Source organism: Cryptotermes secundus, unplaced genomic scaffold, assembly GCF_002891405.2.
Source record: "Cryptotermes secundus unplaced genomic scaffold, Csec_1.0 scaffold791, whole genome shotgun sequence".
NCBI classification, from domain to species: Eukaryota; Metazoa; Arthropoda; class Insecta; order Blattodea; family Kalotermitidae; genus Cryptotermes; species Cryptotermes secundus.
This window is the reverse complement of record NW_019734323.1, coordinates 351,065-372,372: the sequence shown is the minus strand read 5'-3', so window position 1 is coordinate 372,372 and position 21,308 is coordinate 351,065. Positions and strand designations below refer to the sequence as shown.

The 21,308-nt window shown below is 43.9% G+C and overlaps 1 protein-coding gene across 2 annotated transcripts in view; it reads left to right on the top strand.

Annotated features, from left to right (window-relative positions):
- Positions 1-2,955: 2,955 nt before the first annotated feature.
- LOC111868666 (espin) overlaps positions 2,956-21,308 on the top strand; it is a 209,187-nt gene continuing 190,834 nt past the window's right edge. For both annotated transcript variants that reach the window (XM_023859543.2, XM_023859541.2), the window contains exon 1: positions 2,956-3,011. The gene's annotated coding sequence lies outside the window, so the exon portion shown is untranslated. The remainder of the gene's footprint in view (positions 3,012-21,308) is intronic.

Sequence of the window (21,308 nt, the reverse complement as noted above, 5' to 3'; positions counted from 1 at the left end):
GGCAATCTCTTCCCCCGACCCATTAAAGAGCACTGGTTACTTACTATATATGTACCACCTGGCTTAACGGTAAACACTGTGCACTTTCCGAAAGCATGTACGCGTTTCGTATGATTCTCAGAACAGGCCGCGGCTATTTACCAACACATCAACAAAAGGCTGACCTTGTAAACGGGACGCAGTGTTTTCTGTGAGGTAGAAACACAAAATTTACATAATTCAGGGCGATCCAAAAAAGTCCCGATCCATTTTTCAGAACGACTTCGCCAAAGTTAATGACTGTTAGATATATTGTGGGTATCGCTGTTGTGTAACATATTCAGTACAGCTCAACTTGCCGTGAAGGCCCATAGGGTTGGGAGAGACTGAGGCTCCCACATTATCTAGACAATCGACTCACAGATGGCGGTAACGTTGTCAGACTTACGCGCCGGCAGCCCTTTAACCCTCAGGAAGATCTCTGGTACTCATTTCTGTTAGGCGCTGAGTCGACCCTAGGGTCATAGTGCGGCTGGAAGGATTAGGTAAATTAAATAAAAAACACTTCATCGGGACTCGAACCCGCGACCTTCCGGCTTGTAGCATAGTGTCTCAATCAGCTACCGCATGCCCCAAATTATAATAATAATAATGATAATAACATTTTTTCACAAAAACCGCAATTTGTAGTTGTATGTATGCAATTTTCTTCAACGTGGTTTTATGTTGTTGTTGTTGGGGACAGCAGCACCATTTTACTAGCTGGTCTGCATGGTTACTGCACGTGGTCTTAATGCAGTGAGTTGACATGAAATGAAAGTGTGCGAGAAGCAACTGCCGAGTCCGCAAGGGGAACGATGAACAGGGAACGAAAAAGATCAGGACCATCAGGACCTATACAACGCAATGTAAGTCAGTTTACGATGGACGGTACATCTGTATGTTTTGTTGTCGAGCCCCTCTTGGGGTTTATGACCCGATTTTCGCATCACATTCTGGGAGTCTAGCCTTCACGGCGCATCTTTCACGAAAGATTTGTAGTTCTACGTATGTACAGTAGACATATACATGAAGATAAAATTATCCCTGTGCTCAACGAATTTAAGTACTACGCCATTAAGGCATATGGGGAAGTGGATGTATAGATCCACATTTTCTTGATCTCGGCCTCTACCGCTTTACCCCCGTCGAAAGAGCCTCCTCTACCCATTGGATAGGAGGTTGGGTGAACCCCAGAGCCGGTCTGGACGATTTGGAGAAGAGAAAACTCTTGACCTTACAGGGAGTCGAACTCCGACCCCTCAGTCATCCAGCCCGTAGCTAGTCGCTATACCGACCACTCTACCCCGGCTCCTAAGCATAGACAAATTTACACGTTTTACATAATTACTGCTCATGTTTCCTACAGCAGGCTAATTTTGTGCCTGATTTTATTTGCTTAGCAGCTTAGTCACTTAAATGGTCGTAAGCATAAAGTGTGTACCAACGAGCTACGAAATATCTCACAGTTACGTCACGAACCTTACGCTGGGCTGGACATGCAGCTCGAAAATGGGATACCGAATTTTTTAAAGGAAACTAATACGAAAATTGCCATTGAATGATCGACAATGAGATAGGTAGATAAAGCTGAAGTTATTGTAAGGGTAAAATACTGAATGGGGTTATTTAAGAACAGGGTGCTGAGGGTAATGTTTGAACCTAACAAAAGGTTGGAGGGATCTGTACATTGATGAGCATCATAATTTGTACTCCTGGCGAAAATAAAACCAGGGAGGAGGAAATGGGTGTGGTTTGAAGCATGTATGGAGTAGAAGACAAACGCATAAGACGTTCTGATACGAAAACGTCAGAGAAAGAGACCACATGGAAGACCTAGGAGTAGATGAGGGGATAATAGTTCTGTCATGTGTTGGGGTGACTTACAAGCTTTGGAGTGGATGACTGGATTTATTAACGCCTCACACAGTCACACAACTCGGGACTATAGACAATTACAGCGCTATCACTGTTCTACACACTTTCAGTTTACCGTTGCACACGCACTATGATTCCCAATCTTCACTAGTCGTATCCTGGCAAGGGATTTATGACAGTCTCACTGTAACTTCAAAGCACACATGAAGTCATCTTGGCACCGTCTACTTCCTTTCTTGCCATCACTGCAGCTGCCAATTCCGAAGGCTTGCCTCAGCTACTCCAGAATACTGCTGTATGCTTCGCTGTACTCCGTCCCGTCGGCAAGGACCCCACGTAAAACATCGTCTTCTATTGTCAATAATGCGTGTTTACTGGTCCATTACCTAGCAATGAATATCCTTCTATTGTCGCGTGCGCGTGTTGCGGAATATGTTTACCGACCCGTTGCCTAGCAATAGGTATACACATCAAAGTATACTAAAATGAAAAGCCGTGCCATAGTTCAAGCGGTCAGTCGCTGACTTCCAACCGCAGCGACCCTGGTTCAAGCCCAGGTCTGGTCATGTGGGATTTGTGGTGGACGAAGTGGCGGTGGGGCAGGTTTCCTCCGAGTATTTCGGTTTCCCCTGCCAATCTTCATTCCATCAATTGCTCCACAATCACCCTTACCTATCATCTGGGGTTGGTACAATAGGTCAATAGCGGCCGCAGTAAAAAGTGTACTCGGTATAACCCCACTAAGAATAATAAACAATAATATTACTAAAATAGATCTTAAAGAAACTGGATGGGAGGTTTGGACTGGATGTATCTGGCTCAGGACTGGAAAGGACTTTCTGGTTCCACAAAACGCTGGGAAATTGTCGAGCAGATAAGCAACTGTTAGTTTGTAGGAAGCATTCTGCACAGTGGAGTCAGGCAGGTGTCAGGGATGTGGGCTTCGTGTTCTGTACGAGAGTTAACGCCAGACAATGTTAAGAAGAGCGCTGACCCAGTTGCACGACTCCTGTAATGTCAATGGCAGACGCAAGGGACAAGCACGCGAGCAGTCTGCCACGGACTTGCTGAGCGAGCGGCACGCGGAGAGGCCAAGGTGCGAGCTGAACAGAACGGTAAGTACTTGTGCGTTATCAGCCACGGTAGCTGCGCGTGCTGACGTTACTAGTGTCGTGCGTGTGTGTACGTCATCTCAGGATCCGTGATCATCTGCGAGGACACTTGCGTACAGTGCACCCTGCTTGCGTTCCGGGCGGGCTCGGGTTCGAAACCTCAACTACACTGCTCTGAGGTTTGTCACTCTTGATCCATCAGGATTCTATGAGCTTTACGGTAAACACGGAAGTGGTTTCCGAAACTATATAATAGTGCCTCCTCAGTCTAGCGAAGATTTCTTTCGCGCCCCGCCCTCTTAATTCTATGTGTGTCTGTCTGTATATGAAGAACGGCTTTTCCAGCTTTTCTTTCTTAGAACCAAAAAAAATTAATTCTTTTGCCAATAAACATTTATCAAGAATTTTACAAATGTCAGTAATGGGATTATAATCTATTGAATTTTAGTATGTAAATTTTCCGGAATATTTTGCGTCCCCTCCCCTCCCGTAACCAACCAGTCCCATACCCCCAGGGTAGGCCTCCCAGAATTTAGAAACCACTGCCTTACAGGGTCATTACTAGGGACGGTGTAGAAGAAGCTCTTAATTTCAATATGTCCGCCTCCCTCTCAGGCCACGTGCAAGTTGTGCTGTAGATAAGAGTTTGAAGTAATTTGGCAATCAACAGTCCTTAGTAAACTATTACTAACATTATTATTCCTTATGGTGACCAATGCTGCACATTCTTTATCAGTAAACTTCCTCTGTTCATAATAGTCATTTGTTTCTTATCAGTGATAATGCAGCACCCATTTGTTCCCATTCTGTTTCATTCTTCAATATTTTCCCTTGTCTCCTGAAATATTCTTAGCCCAATCACATCTAGCCAACTCAGGACACGAGGGTTAACCTTGGCCCTCCTGTTGTTTTGTGCGGCCCGCGAGAGAGTTAATTCATTACCCGAAAAGTTTCTTAATTTGTTCCTCTTTCTTAAAATATATTCTTATTCGTGTGCTTGTGTATCGAGGTCTGGTCGTTGCATTTTTTTTAATTACTTCTTGCAATTAGAATCTACTCTACAAGGGAGCAATAAGTAAATATGTTGTAAGAAATCACTTGTGCGGAGTGATCATCCAGTGATGATTCTCCTATGTAGTATGCTCTGCATTATGTTGAGTACGGCTACCCATCTTCAGCACTGTGTTCTTTTAAGTCTGAGGGCCATTGTCGTTTTAGTCTTCGTCTGATGTTTAATGGGTTGCTTAGTTCAGTTACGCAACTGTTTTCGTGTCCCATTAGTCGGTTGTGGTATATGGTAGAATATCTTTTGATTTCTTCTGTGACGAATGGGATTTGAAGATCATTGTGTAATGTAAAGTTCGAGACATACCATGGGGCGTTGGTTATGGAACGCAGTACATTTGATTGGAGTCTTTGAATTATTTTGGTGTTCGAAGGCTTAGCACACCCCCACAGTTGAACTCCGTACATCCAAATCGGTTTCAATATGCAGGTCATTGCATGACAGAAATTTGAATCCATATATTGGAAGGGGAAACTGTAAAATGTGCCGTGCTGGTACATACGTAAGCAGCAACGCGGCCTCTCAGTGACTTTAAGTTCAACAACCATGGCCTAAATAATCATATGCTCCAGTCCCTATTTTACTACTCAATTTGTCAGCCACTGACTACTTTTCACCCCAACGTAACACGACATTTTCTACAGCCCGCATTCTCTAAATATCGACAGAAAACAAGATCTTACTGTACAAAACCATGCTCAGACCGATATGGACGTACGGGATACCATTATGGGGATCAGCCAGTAACTCAAACATAGAAATTCTCCAACGATTTCAAAGCAAAGTATTACGAATAATAGTTAACGCACCGTGGTATGTGCCGAACACGGTACTACACAAGGACCTAGATGTACCAACAGTACGAGAGGAAATAAAAAAACAGCAAAAAGTATAAAATCAGACTCCAGGCCCATCCGAACGACTTGGCACAAAAACTGCTCGACGACGAAGGGGAAATCAGGAGGCTAAGCAGATTTAAACCATCAGATTTACCCAGATTCGAATAATACAACACTTAACTGCATACTACTAAGCAGTTAAAATAAGTATTGAGCATGTTCATTGGAACATGGTCACCACGTCAAGTATTCTCTTTCCTTTTCTATATGTAAACCACAAAATGTACTTATTATCCACACTTAATGGATAGATTGTATAATTATTGGAGTTAAATAAAAAAAATTTCTATTTCTTCCCCGACACACAGGTAGTCGGTCTCATTTAGGCTAAGACTTCATTCTTAATTTCACGCATGCGTAGGAGAAAGTACTGTGATGGTGAATAAAAGAATCGATTTCGATATTTTGACGGATTTACACGTCTTGTGCCCGCGTGAATATTGGGAACTGGGTTTTGGAATACTGTCAGTCTGGATATACAGTATATGCACGTACGGATATGTCCGTCTACAGCTCCTTAGCGACTGGACGGATTTTATTCATTATAGGTGGCTGCCCGGTGAATATTAAACAACTCTTCTGCTGTTGCGTTATTAGGAATATGCTGCCAGTCAACGGAACGTGTTTACCGAGCCGTTGCCCAGAAACGATCGCTGTTTACAGAGTCACCGCTTAACAACGGGTCTATACGCCACAGTAGCTAGATATTAATGCGAAAAAACTATGGAGATGCTTCCACGTATCCCCATTTAACCCAAAAGTTATTACTAAGTTTGTCCAACGAGAACTAACACACATTTCTCACGGACCCCCCCCCCTTTCTTACACGAAGGTTTCCTCGAATCCACTTCTGATGTACTCCCATGCATCCCGTTCCTTGCAGTAGTTTTTCTCTGGGAATATTGTCATAATCTTGTGTCCATATTCACAAAGGACATAACGCGTCAATTTATTCTCTGCTTTGCCGTTTTGTTTGTTTGCGTCATTAGTTTCGCTCAGAATAAGTTTTGGAGATGTGACCGTCCAGCTCCGAATCCCTCTTCATCGTTTACTACATTGCATTATTTTCTGTCTTACCGTGTACCACGCTATGAGATCCGTGGTATCAGGGCTCAGTTCCCGGCACGGGCAAGATGTTTTCTCTCTTCCAGCTCTGTGGCCCACTCAGCCTCCTTTCCAGAAGGTACACGAGGCTCTTTCCCCGGTGATAAAGCAGCCGGAAAGTGAATCTGACCACTTAACTCCATGTAGTGCCGAGGTCAAGAATGGTGGAGCTATACCTCCACTCCCCCTCACCTCTTCTTTATGTGACGGTAACAAACTTTGCCTTTACCAACCTACTGAAAAATGTAGAAGCTGCGGCAAGTTCATTTTGTTAACTTTTCAGAGTTATTTTACGTAAAATGACAGGACGATTGTCGAATGGTGAACATGAAAGGATTTAGAAGGAAATGGTCTTGGAATAACTGAGGATGGAGCGTCTAAGGAAATCTACGGAAACCTCAATCAGGATAGTTGGTGTCCCTGCAGAGATTCGAACCGAGCACTTCTTGAATATGACCGTAGAGCATTTCCGCTACGCCCAATCTGGCTTCCTCAGGGAAGCAAATTGACGTAAGAAATCGCCATGCTGTGTAGCTGTCCATCACATTTTTTTAAATATCTCTTGACTGATCTTTACGAAATCTCGCTGAACTTTGTACCATTAGAGGCCGCACGAAGGTCACACTGTCCGACTTCTTACAGTTGGCCGGACATACGAATTTCTGAGTTGGGAACAGCCGAGTCACCTAACCAGGTCCCTGATATGCATGAACATTTCTTTGAACTGTTTTCTTTCATAGAACGTAAGTGGACGCACAGTGGCTTCATGGACTATATCCCGTGCCCAATTAAATCGCTTTACGCTGCGGCCTACATCCATTCCCCCCCCTGTAAGGACTAGATACATCGACGAGTGATTCACAAATGCACGTTTCCTTCACACAAATCACCAGTCAAGGCGTGGCACGATAAAATGTGCTTAATGGATGTGTGAATGCATAATTTATTGGGCCCGGTACAGTTCACGCTTCAGGTGCCCCGAGTTTGGATCCCCATTCCTGCATTCCAGCATCTTGGTCATTACAATTCATATTGCAGAAAACTCGTCAATTTAATTATGTATATCCTGCTTCTGCCTCTGCTGATTATTGGTCACGTGAACTGATTTCTATTTCACTGTCATGCTGCTCTCTTAGCGTTGTCTTCCATTTCGCTTTATGTCCTCCATTGTCTGTCATTCCTCTGTATTCTTGCGCCGTGTCATCCTCCTAATTCCTGCGTAAAGAAAAGAAAGCCTACCCCTGCAACAGGCCGTGGAGGCCCATAGGATTGTGAGGCATTGAGGCTGCTGTATTTTCTAGCTACTCACCTCACAGATGGCAGTGAGGTTTTCAACCTTAAGCTCCGGCCTCCCTTTACCCCCAGGAAGATCCCTGGTACTCATTTCTGTTAGAGGTTGAATAGGCACCATGGTCATAGTGCGGCTGGAAGATTTATGTAAATTGATAAATCCGATGACCTCATCGGGAATCGAACCCGCGGCCTTCATCTAAATTCCTGTGCCTCCTGTCCAGTGTCTCGTCCCTCCACTTGGTGTTCGTTCGCACCTCAGAATGCTGTTCCAACCTTCCTTAAAGTGGACTTAATGAATGCACCAGAGCCTGTATAAAACTCGTCTTTTTGTGGCACAAAATGAAGAGTCCGCTTATCGCTATGTAACGAGGACAGGTTCGTGCTCTGGCAGTCAGTGGCGGCTCGTCTATAACCTCGATATTTCGTGGGTGTAGAGCATGAGCACATAAAGAATAAAATCGTAGAGTTAGGAGCTGTCCATTTACTTTCCCGTTCACTGTGATTCCATGAGGCGTGTTACATCCTGTGAGCTGTGTCCAAACCCCAAGGATGACGTCTGACGAGCGTAGGACGCGGCAACTAGAGGGGCCCCATTCGGAGCAAGCAAACGGGTGCACTCCACCTGAGGGACAGTTTTACATTTTGGCAAAAACATATTATTTTTTCGCAGTTAGCAACCTGTGCTCACCATAACCAGACTTTCCGACGATTATAATTATTAAATTATTATTTTTTACGGTTTATTGAACAACTTTATCAGCCCCATAACCAGCGGATGTAGGCGCACTTTCCCCTGGTGCAAAGCGGCGAAGGCTTGAAGCTGACCACTCACTTTCATCTAGTATCGATGTTAGAAATATGTGGAACTGTACCTCCACTCCCCTCCACGTTTTCATTATGTTGTGTTGAATTAAGCATAGGAAGAAAGTTACGTTTCCTTTATTTAAAGAAACTGTTAGTATTTCAGACTATAGGCCCTGTAGGATGGAATAGTAGTATGGTTAGTGAATGATGAATTTGAGGGGATGTGACAGGAAGTGGTCATGACCTAATTTCAGGCACCACGCCGATGTTTGTCTTGCGGGACTCAGAATAATTACGAAAATCGCAGTCATGATAGTCGGTGTTTGAGGGCTGATATTCAAGCCGAGAAGTTACCGGACGCAAACCTGAAGCGTTTCCGCTGAAGCCATTTTGCTGGGTCACGTTTGAACAAGATGGCTGATCAGAGGAGTAGGGAATAAAGCAAAGTATCAGTGCTCTAACTGAAAAGCTGAAGAGGGGAATAAGGGGTTGTCTGTTCCTATAACTGTGTAGGACGGGAAGTATGCAGTTTCCGTCACTCAATTGTCAGGCGTTCTTTACACGAACTTGTTGATTATTAACGTCTGCCCTTATGTCAGAGAAGGTCCCTTTCTCTAGGATGGGCTTCCAATATGGCCTGCCCTGTCCCGATCATGTAAAGCAAAGATAAGGATGTCCATGGCCATGTGCATAAGCAATTAAGCGCCACGCCATGAAGACGTGTTGAGATTGGAGGTATAACTCCACATATACACCAACTCCCTGTGTTTCTTCACGATTATGAATATTCTCAACCTCGTTATTAGATGGAAATGAGTGGCCAGGCTCACACGTCGGTTGCTTTTACCCTGGGAGACAGCCTCTGATATCCATTGTATAGGGAACTGGGTGGGATCGAGAGCCGATCTGGACGCTGTGGAGAAGATAAAAGACTCTTGCCCATGCTGGGAATCGAACCCCAAATCCTCGGTCGTTCAGTCCATTGCGTGGTCACGTCACAGACTGAGCCATGTCGCCTCAGAACCCAAGTTATGTTCCTCACGTACGTTGTGCCTCACCGGCAGAATCCTTCTAGCCGCATCATGGCCCTGGCGTCGACTCAGCCTCTGAGAGAAAGGAGTACCAGGAACTTCCCTGGGGGCAAAGGGCGGCCGGCGCTTAATGCTGACAACCTCACCGCCATTTGTGAGCCGATTGTCTAGCAAATGTGGGAGCCTCGACGTCTCACAACCCTATGGACCTGAACGGCCTGTTCCAGCGACAGCTTTGCCTTACGCTTGAAGTAATTCTTTCTTATTTCTAAGTAAATTTATGAGTTGATGCACCTGATAACGTAACATTTCACCACCTCCTTAGCTTATGCCTGCCGGAATTCGTTACTGATGACTCACCCGTGTGAATTTCAATCTGCCTAACATCACTAACCGCCGTTCATTCCATATCTGATAGAAGAGGCAGGAACCATTATCCTACATAACCTCACAAACAACCAGTTCACGCAATTATAAGGTACGCTTATTTCTCTATAGAGTTATTGTGTTTCTAGGCATTATCCATCGTCCTGTTTTCGTTTAAAACACACGTTTCGGAGACTGGATTCTGTCTCCGTCTTCAGGTGGAACGTACTCAGTTCGGTCCAAGGTCCAGAAACAGTATTTTTATTACCATACCAAGGTAGAAAAATTTTAGGTCTTATCTATCTTTACGTATTCGTAGTTTGTGTAAATTCTCTGGGAAATCTAAATTCAGGAATTCTTGCTATTATTCACTTCAAAATTATTTTGCTTTCAGTATTGTATAAAAAACGCAAAGACTGAAATATAGATAATTACAATTTTTCCTGTTGTTTTGTGTGATTTGCACGTGTATATTTCCGTCTTATATGCAACTCATTATGTGTCACCCTTCTACCTCTCTACATGATTCGGCAGCATACAGCCATCATCGGGTGTCTTCTATCTTACCAAAATTGTTGTACTGCATGTCAGAATTTCGTACGCATGTGAACGCCATATTTCCTGATTAAAATAAATTTACCTTAATTAAAATTAATTAAAAATAATCAACTCCCAGTGTTTTCCTTGTGGTCGCAGTCCATTCGTTTAAAAGGTATTTGTTTGAGTATCTCTCGTTTTTTGTTTATTTTCGCAGCACTTCCTTTTCGATATGGCTATTATGCATGTCATTTGTGCAGTTCATAAGGATGCTGATAGTGTTGAATGAATGAATGAATGAATGAGGGGTAGGACTTCTCGGCCCTTGCACCGCGACCTCACTGGTCTATTATGCTGATGGTGTTAGTGTTAGTATCAGGTTTGTTATGTATGCACAGTTGACTGCAGGTTCCCCACGCTGCCAGAGTACTTATCTTGTTAATTGGTCTGTGTGTGTGGATATTTTATTGTATGGATGCACAGCTTCAAGATGAACATGGACGGAGGGTGTCTTGAAAACAGATCATTCGACATGTTCAGCTATATTAGAGAAGGGGGTAAATAGTTTTATTCTCTTTACATTGATTTCCTTTCAATTTATTTAACTCGAGGAGTGATGTGGTTGTGTTTTGATTGCAATCTGTAATGCCGAGGAGAAAGTTCGGACCTATTTTCTGTTTTTATTGCTAATGGGGTGGGACTAAGTCCCTTGTACTGCGGGCACTTCTGGCCTATTGTACCAGCCCCAATGATAGGTGAGGGTGACTGTGGAGCAATTGGTGGAATGAATATTGGCAGGGGAAACCGAAGCACTCGGAGAAAACCTACCCCAGCGCCACTTTGTCCACCACAAATCCCACTTGACCAAACCCGGGATCGAACCTGGGCCGCCGCGGTGGGAAGCCAGCGACTAACCGCTTGAGCTATGGCGCGGCCAAGTTTGAACCTAAGTAGACAAATGTAAATGAGCCTGGACATAATTGCATAATGAGGAGTTTCATAACCTGTATTACCCGTTATATATTATTACAATGATAAAATCAATGAGGACGTGATTGGTGGGGCTAGTAGCACGCATTAGAAAGGAGAGAAATCCATAAAATTTCTGGTAGGGGAACCCGAAGTTTGGAGACTACTTGGAAGACCCAGGCATAGATGGAAGGACAGTAGTTGGTAAATACTAAAATGCGTCATATTGTCACGTGATTGAGCGCCTACAGACGTGATTTTGATTGGTAATCGGATTTATTGAACACTTACAGAAAGTAACTACAAATAAATACCACAGTCTCACTGAATTACACACTCCAAAGATCATTGTAACTACAGCACACATAAAGTCTTCTCAGTCTTCAATAGCGTTTGCTTGGTAGCGGCTTCCAACAAGGGACATTCCTCATCCTCTGAGTTCCCGAAATATACCCGGCCTCAGCTACCAGCTCTTCACTTCTGACAATTGCAGCTCTCAAATAAACTACTAATCCTAGTTATGTAGCCCCGGCACGGACCACACAGAAAACGTCTCTTCCTTATTGTGTGTTATCTCATTGCCTGGAAAACATGTCCACAGAGCTGTTCCCTAGCAATGGTTCTTGAACTGCCGCCTGTTCACACAGATTATACTTGACAATGGGTCTACATGTCACGATATAAAGAAATGGGGAACGAGAGTAGACTGAATTCGTTTGTCTCAGGATAGGGCCCTGCGTCGGGCTCTTGTGAACACGGTAATGAGCATTCGGGTTAAAGAAGGTGCCTGGAATTTCTTATATAGCTGAAGAAATAACAGCTTCTCTACAAGGTCTCTGTTCTATGGAGCTGGTTGGCTAGGTAGCGGATTATTCTTGCTGTTTGAGCCTTGCACATGGCATGCAAAGCTGTAAATTCCAAGACTTTGCTGTTCCGCGCACAGAAATGTGATGATATCTGCCCTCTGAAAGTGTGCTACTTTACGAGACTAATACGCCATCTTGTTAGCGTGAACCCTCATTACGATTCGAATTCAGCGAAATAGTCCTGAGCCGTACATACTCGTTTTATCGGGCCGTTATGTCTTAATAGAGATCCAGAAATTATAAATATAATTTAAGCTTTTAGAACACTGTGGTTGCTTTACGGACCACCTGCTTCAACATTAAAATCTCTGCACCATATCCAGACAGTGTGTGTTTAGTGTGATTTATACAATAAACCGGGTTTTATTTTCCGTAACCAATTGGTTTTTGTCATGGAGACGCGGCATGGTTCCTGTGAGGTAGGAAATGCATTTGTAAAATTGTTTAGACCAATTTCGTGCTACGGAAGGATCAGAATATGGGGGTATGGTTCACTGTGAGACCTTCATCTGCCTCGGTAAGCAGGGACAAATTGACGAACTCATCTCATAGAAGTGCCTGCTGGTACGGTAATGGTTTCGAGTGGACTCATTGTCAGTGGTCAATTCTGTGCGACCCCTACTCTGTGATCCTTCCCAGAGGTAAGGTAAGGCAAAGCTATCCCCGTAACAGGCCGTGGAGGTCCTTTAACCCCAGGGAGATTCCTGGTATTCATTTTTGTTAGAGGCTGAGTAGAAATTTGGGTTATAGAACGGCTGGAAGGATTAGGTCAATTGGAAAATCCAGTGACTTAATCGGGAATCGAACCGGAGATCTTCCGCCTTGTAGCTGAGTGCCTCAACCAACTACGCTACAGCGTGCTGCCAGAGTGTTTTCTTCTGCCGTGCGTACTCGTGCGTGCATATGACGAGCGGAGTGCAACAAACAGAGAAGAACGTGCGCATCCAGACGTAGTAATCTACCCCGCACGCCATCTACTAGTAGTTCTTACATCTGGAGACTGCTTGGTCTGTGTGTTTTAGTGTGGAAAGTTATACAGGCAGTTGTGGATGAGGTATGAGATATTTGCATTCTGTAATATTAGACTTCTTTTTTATTTTTGTCCTCATCATTCATTGAATTTATCAATTGACCTAATCCTTCCAGCGACACAGTGTCCCTGGGGTCGACTCAGCCTCCAGCAGAAATAAGTACCAGGAATCTTCCTGGGGTAAAGGTGCGGCTGGAGTCATCTGTGAGCCGATTGTCTAGAAAGTATGGGAACCTCGACGTATCACAACCCTATGGGCCTCCACGGCCTGTTACGGGGATAGTTTTACCATTTTATTTTTTCTAACGGCCATTCTGTCCGCTGTGACCATCTGCTTTGTACTGTACTGTTCGTGTTTCCAGCACCTCCCCAGTATCTTTTCCTTGATGCGGTTTACTCTAGTGCAGACTGCATACTGTCATGTATCCTGACTGTACTGAATGCAGTCTCCTCATATCTCTGGCTTCAGTTGTTCGAGACTCGCTTCCACACAGCAAAGCCCGTAGTGTTACTGCCTGTTGAAGTGTCAACTGTGTTTCCGTGAAGTACATGACTATTCAATTTTTAAGGGAGACAGAGTGTGTGTGGCAATACTCTGTTTCCACAATCTCCCCTTGCATCGCGGCATTCTGAATTTGGCTACTTGGTTCCACTATCATTGCTGGTCATGTTAACGGTATGTAAGCATAAGCATTGCACCGAAAATTCACTGTTGTGACTATTTTGGTCACTGTTTTTATTGCGTTTACTGCTGTTACTAAATCTCTTACGGTTTCTGCGATTGCCGCATTTTACAATGACGTTAGTGTCGCTATCACCTCACAATTTCGTGCGCCCGCTATATTGTTATTATCGATAGCAAGAAATTAAAAAGCGTGAGTTTTGGGCCATCTCAAATGGCATAATCATTCATTCATCCGTGGCTCTAAGGCCCTTTGCTGTGCCCTCGCCCATTTTCAGTCTCGTAGTCCTATACACAGTCAATACGACTTCTTGGGCGGGGGATCAGCCCGTCCCAAAGCCGCTACCTACACACAAGACAGCACAAATACAGAATGAAATACAAAGACATCCATGCCTCGAGAGGGATTCAAACCCACGATCCCAGTGTTCGAACGGACGAAGTCAGTTCATGCCTTAGGGCGAGAGGCAACTGTGATCGGCTTCAAATGGCATAATACCTGGATGAAATTTCAACAAAATCCGTCGAGCGAGTTTCGATGTGAAATGGACGGATTTACCGACAGACACTACCTCCTATATATTGCATCTTCTTACGCCCACTGTTCAAAGGAACCTAACAGCCAACTTCCACAAGTTTATCTCCCTAATGCATACTCCTGTGAAATGTACCACACAGAATAACTTCCCATTTGGCTATCTAATTACGAACACAGGAGTCCGGTAGCTCAGTCAGTGCAGTGATTAGAGTACAGAATGGATAACTGAGGGACTTGTGTTGAATCCTAGTACGAAAAGAAATTTATCCTTTCTCCACAGCATCCAGACTATCTCTGGACTTTCTTACACTCATATCCAGGGGGAAAAGGGAGTACTTTCCCGGCTGGTAAAGCGGCCGGGGAGTGAAGCTGATATCTATCTAATTCAAGGGTTAAGAATGTGTGGAATTGCACATGTGCTCCCAATGATGTCTTCATAGCCTACTGATTATTTAAGCTCACTGGCAAATTTACGTTATACAGAATGTCCCAGGAGGGAAGATTCTGGGACGTCATAGTATCGGTCATTCTAAGCAAAAATATATATGTAAATGTGTCCTATTCTGAAGGGTTTCCGAGCTAGAGCTATTTTACTATAGAGGAGTTTGAATTCGGCGCCCAGTATTATCTTTCCTTCCCCAGTGAATCGGTGTGAAGCGTCTGTTGGCCGTTGTGACTGTTGATAGTGACGATGTAGGAGTGTTGTGAAAAATGCTGCACACCTTCACAAATACCGAATATGCCTATGCTGTCCTCACACGAGTTGCAAAGTGCATTGATGTTGACGGTGGAATTTTCGAAAATATATTATACTGAGTAAACTGTACAAACTTTGTCATTTGAACAACAAATACCGGTATTAGAAACAGTACGTAATATATGTTTCTTATCAACAGTTTTGGAACTGTACAGTCAAACAACTCGGGAACCGTTCGGAATAGGACACATGTACATATACATTTTTTTTTTTTGCTTAGAATGACCGATACTGTGACCTCCCAGAACATTGACCTTTCCTCGTCGGACAATCTATACAGGTATTTCGTCAGAGTGTAGAGGAGCCGAGTATTGCCAGACACCACCCGTCTCGAGAACTGAAAAGTTTGTTAGAATTTGTCCCAAAGACGTAAACTCCGACACTGGAAGCAAACATACGTAAATGTGGACACTTAGCGACGTGTACGCCAACTCCAGTCTTTCTTAAAGTTAAAAATCAGATCGTAAAGAAACAGCATGCCTGTACTAAAACATGACCGTTCATTGACATGTTTACGAGAGCCAGACATAGGTCCATGGCCGGACCCACGTCTGTTCATTCCAAATCCTCACATCCTGACCTCGTAAGCTGTTTTATTGCTTTCACTATCTAGGATGTGGCGTCGAAAATTAGGACGATTGATGGATGGTGACTTGTAAAGTGTGTGCAAGGAAATGATCGTGCCCTAATCCGGTACTACGCCGGAATTTGTCTGTAGAGACTTAGGAAACAAAGAAAAATCACGACCGAGATTCAGACTGGTGACCTATCAGACACATGTCTAGAGCGGTACCTTTGCACTAACATGCTCTGCCTTGTTGTCTTAAGTTGTATCTGCAAGTAATTCAGCACGGCAGAGTGGAGGTATAATTCCACGCATTCTTAACCTCAGCATTACGCGGAAGTGAATGGTCAATTTCAAGCCCCTGCCGCTTGAACGAAGACACAGTCACTGGTACCCTGTGCATAGGAGGCTGAGTGGGTCCCAGAGCCGGTCCGACGCTGTGGTTTGAAGAGAAACACCTCACGATTCCTCTGACACAACCTACGCACTGTATCGACCGAGATATCGCGGTTTCCCCCTTTTTTCGTTACGATATATTTTGTTGTTATCCACATATTTTTATGTAGGTCTGTTAAAACATTCATGACAATTCTGAAACTAAACAATTTGTCGCGTTAAGTACAGCGGGGGCTGCAAACGTGGAACCCGGCCCGGGCTTGTTGCTCAGTCACGCTAACGGTATCCACGCCAGGTGGTGGGCAGCCGTGGCGCGCAGTTTGCTCTCCGCGGAGAAATGGAACCAGTGTGTGGCAGAGAGACTATGCAGCAAGAGGCAAAGAGAAACTCGGGTGCACATCAAGGCCACGGACATAATGATGCACGTAAGCTTTTGTATGCTTGCATCCAGCTTCTTGAGAATTCTCGAAAGCGGCCGATTACAATTTGCAGTGTACTCATTTGGTATAAAACATCTTTTCAGGGTGCGTCACAAACTTGAATAGGGACCCTGACCCGTGGGGGGAACCCCTCGTGCGGAATTCCTGGAAATCATACGCTGTTGTTTTAACGATTTAATGTCGAAAGTCACGAAGTCAGCTCAGCACTTGTATCTGTAGCTGATGACAAAGATCATTATGACGAAGAGACAGAACACGGTAATAGTCCGAAGGTTCATCACCGTAAAAAGAAAATACTTCCATCTCAGCAACTGAGCTAGCTCGTGAGCTCACATTTCGCTATAATTCATTTTAATATTATTCCACCTAGCAAGATGGCTCAGCAGTAAAATTCTATACTTTTATTTCTGAGTGCTCGGTTTGAATCACGGTAGAAACGGGGGGTGGGGGTGGTAGCTAGGCATTTGTCCTCCCCCTCCCCCTGGATTTTCGTAAAAAGTTAACATTGAAAAAAGAAAGAAATATACCAAAAATTGAACTAATCTTTAAAATGATTTTGTACTTCTGCTATGAATATTTAGGACGATCCCTAAAAGTATTCTTAAAATGCTTGAATGTGAGCCTGTAAGAAATTGTTCTGGTTACATCACCCTCCTGAAATCATCTTCATGGCGCCCATGACAACTTTATTACGCCATTACATTAATTACATTATTGCTAGTGGGGTGGGACTAAGTCCCTTGTACTGCGGCCACTTCTGGCCTATTGTACCAGCCCCAGATGATAGGTGAGGGTGATTGTGGAGCAACTGGTGGAATGAAGATTGGCAGGGAAAACCGAAGTACCCGGAGAAAACCTGCCCCAGCGCCACTTTGTCCAACACAAATCCCACTTGACCAGACCCCGGGATCGAACCCGGGCCGCCGCGGTGGAAAGCCAGCGACTAACCGCTTGAGCTATGGCTCGGCCATTACTCATCCTACAATTCAACGAAATCTAGTCTGAAATATTGACAGCGTCTTAAAATGGAACATAAATACGAGTATAATAACCTACTATTACTTTCTTAGTCTTGTAAAAGATGTCGCCTTCCACCGCATTTCTTTTTGCAACTACTACAAGAACTTCGTATTCTGTTTGTAACCACGGCAGTCAGAACGTGAAGTTCTACATTCTGTAAACATCTTTCCCACACACACACACACACACACACACACCAGCTACATGTCCTGTCCATCATAATCTCGTTGATTTGAGTGAAGTGTACTGCCTTGTGGGATGTGACGCTATGTAAGCTAGTAGAAAGTTCCAAACGTCATAGAGAAACACCTTTCTTCCATCTTCAGGATAGAAGTGGATCTTGGATTTATTCTAGGTAGAGTATTCTTCTGAGACATTATGTATGCAGATCTCTAAAAGATTCCGCGGCGTCACATCTCAGACTACTGTAGGCATCGAAGTGAGAACCTCGAACCCCAAATACTGAGGCCGTTCGCGTTCCGCTTTGTTAGCTGCATAGGTTATGTTGCGTTCTTTGGACCTGGTTGAGAACAATTCAGAAGAAAACCGTCGTGGCCTACTTAGACGGACTATCCGAGCATTTTCTTCGAGGAAGTTAAGATAGCCATTGGAAACCTCTGGCAATATCATCTGCCTCAGGGTCTGTAGTCCAAACCTTGACCACAGAAATGCCAACACCCAGCCAGCAACCTACACAACCAGTTTTTTCTTATGTTACGTCAAATATGTTTGGCCCGAAGATGTGAACTATTAACCCTCTCCCGCTCTAAATCTCCTCCTCCCCCCATATCTGATATTATTTAACTATCGCAAGGGAAGAAACATGAAATTCACATAATTTCTCTGAACATACCTCCCGTACCAAATTTCGTCCAAATGTGGGAAGTGGCTTCTGACGTAGTACGGTAGGCCGATGTTATTGTTAACGGTAATACTGAGTGTTGCATATCCCAGTTAAGGAAATGTGTACACAGAGTAAAAGCCGCTGACTTGTCACTCTAGCGGTTAAATCCGTTTACATTTCTTTCTATACAAGTTAGTTTACCAAAACTGTTACACGTTCACGTTGATTTTAATTTCTATTGAGCTATTTTATAGTTGACTAGTGTAACAACACCCGTTGAAAATTCAACGGGAAGTCCCGTCGTTTGTTATATAAGCTTTCGTACTCTAAATTTCCCCTGCTTTCTCTCGTACTCCTTTCTAGTCCTACATGTTATCGAACGATATGTCGAAAGCCGACGTTTAAACCCATCTCTCACAAATAACACTCAGAAATATTCAACTGTAAACCGCCTCCTTATACAGCTTACTACACGTCATACATCCACATGAAAATATTATTAGTACTTACACAATATAGAGATACGATGAAATAAAAGACTGCTCGCTCGTTCTTGGCCCACCACATAATTCACTTAAGTTCGTAAAACGTGCTAATGCTCAACAATCCGCTGTTACTACAAGGCGAAATCCCATAACGACAGGGACAACTCTCACGTTTACAAGACCCTTTATGTGTATAACATAACTCCGTAATTTTAGTCTGCAAGCGAACTATACCGACCGAGCGACCGCCGCTTGTCGGCGAAGTTAGTGCCAACTTTTGCGGATAGAGGGTGTCGCGTGGTCAGCGCAACGAATCCCCACGGCCGTTAATTTCGTTTTTCTAGACAGGAGCCGCTATTTCCTTGAAATAGCTCCTCAGTTATCCTCACGAGGCTGAGTGGACCCCGTTCCAGACCCACTACTTCTCAGAAAAAATCTGTGATAAAAAAGAATTTTCTTTTGACGAATTATGCAACAAATATTTCCACTCGCCTCTTTAAGAGAAGTATCTCCTGCGGACCGTTCAACAAGAGGAGCTGTTTCCGCTGCGGATGGGGCAGAGTCAGAGTTGCTTTGCGACTGGCGGTTTACCGCCAATGAATTCGTCTTGGCGGCAAGCTCCTTGAGACTCACGACCAGTAATTTTATGTTCCAGATGAACACTTGCGGTTGTGACCCTTACGTACCGCCAATCAGTTCCTCTTGGCGGCAAGCTCCTTGAAACTCACTAATTTTATTTTCCAGATGAACACTTGCGATTGTGACCCTTACGTAACATCCCCTATAACGAGAGGATGGGTCTGTCTATTACAATTGCTGCTGGGCCTCGCCAGCGAAGTCATCCTCAAGTTCGAGTCCCACGGGATTTAATGACCATATTTTACAGTCTCAGATTCGAGACTCCCCCTACCTGGAGAGCCAGGTCCCCATATTTATGTCCCCCAGGAAGTGGGTGGCTCAGTTATACCCCCAGGCACTGGGTTCCCTTTTCGTCACCTCCTACGACTCGCAGGGCTACGGTGGAGGTGTTCAAAACTGCCCCCAATCGGGAGGCTGCAGATATGCTCATTGGATGTTACAACATTGCATGTTGAATTTGAGATTCTCACAACAGTGGTTGTAGTCCGTTGAAAATCGGCACACATTTTGGATGAAAATGTCACCTTTATGTTCAGGGTCGAACAAGAAGCCAAGCAAGACACATTATGCAGACCCCTGTACGTATTGGCTTACGCTCCAAGCCTTGGCGAAATTAACATGAATTTCAGCGAACTACATGACGTTATAGCTCAAGAAGAAAAGACACTTCAACATTATTTACAGATCAAATGTGGAATCGGTTTAACAAAGGAGATTTTTCCCCCCGTACGGTTGCCTATAGAAATGCATGGCCTGGCATCAGAGATGTCTCGGCAGGCAGTACCTTATGTTGCCTGTGTGTGAGTCGCCTTTTGTTACGAGTACTGACAGTCATTCTTTCTTTAAAATTATGTCAGTGCCTTTTCTACCTTTTTTACTTTTGAGATTCGCCGAGCCTCTAGCCCGTCGCCATACCGACTGAACTAACGATATCTTACATCCATTGTTGTGTCGTAGCCAAATCCAAGGAGCTGGCTCCTTCTTCGGGAAATAATCGTTGCTCTTCTAGTCAAGGAACCTTACCGCCATCTTTGAGCCGGTTGTTTAGATCAGTGTTCCGCAACCCTTTTCTACTCGCGGCACACCATGGAGTATCCATGACTCAACACGGCACACCAAAATGTTATTCCCCTCAAAAGCGCTTGATATCAGACAATTAATATAAATACGTAAGGTGATCAACTTATTACTATAATATTATTATTTTATTATCATTAAACAGAAATGGACTCATGCTTTTATTAACAATTAATGAACTTTAATTCACTGTAGAGTGTAGAAAATACACTTTGTTACTATTAAAGTAAATACAGTAATTCTACTCATACCTTAAATGTGATACTTGCGCCTGCGTAGCTGCACACAGGCGACTGATCCGTGGTGGAATCGTTGACAACGCAAGTCTCATTTCTTCATCGATGGATTTGAGCCGCTCCCTCTTTGATGTCTTAATTTCAGTTAACGTCGAGAAGCCCAGTTCACACAAATATGTAGTTGAAAATGGCAATAACACATTAACTGCCATCTCGGAGATAGCCGGGTATCCACTCCTTATTGCCAACCAAAACGTATCCAAAGGCACATCGAGAAGTTTTAGTTTCAATGTTCTGTCTGCTTTTAAATCTGCGAGTTCCTCTTGTATATTAATCGGAAGATGTTCTGAATTCGCAACGAATGGATCACGAACCCAGTCGAAATCTTGTACACTCTCTCCAAAATACTTATTGAATTTCTGCTGCAGCATTTCTAAATGATCTTTAATTGTGTCCATCACCACTTTATTGGCGTCAGCAAGTGACCATACAGACGGGAACATCTCAAACGACCCATCTGTAATTCTCTGTATCCACAAATTCAGCTTATTTATAAATCCTTGTCCCTTATCCATATTAGTTAGTTTATTTTCGTTCCTACCTTGCATCTTTCTGTTCAGCTCATTCAAGTGGATGAAAATGTCGGAAAGATATGC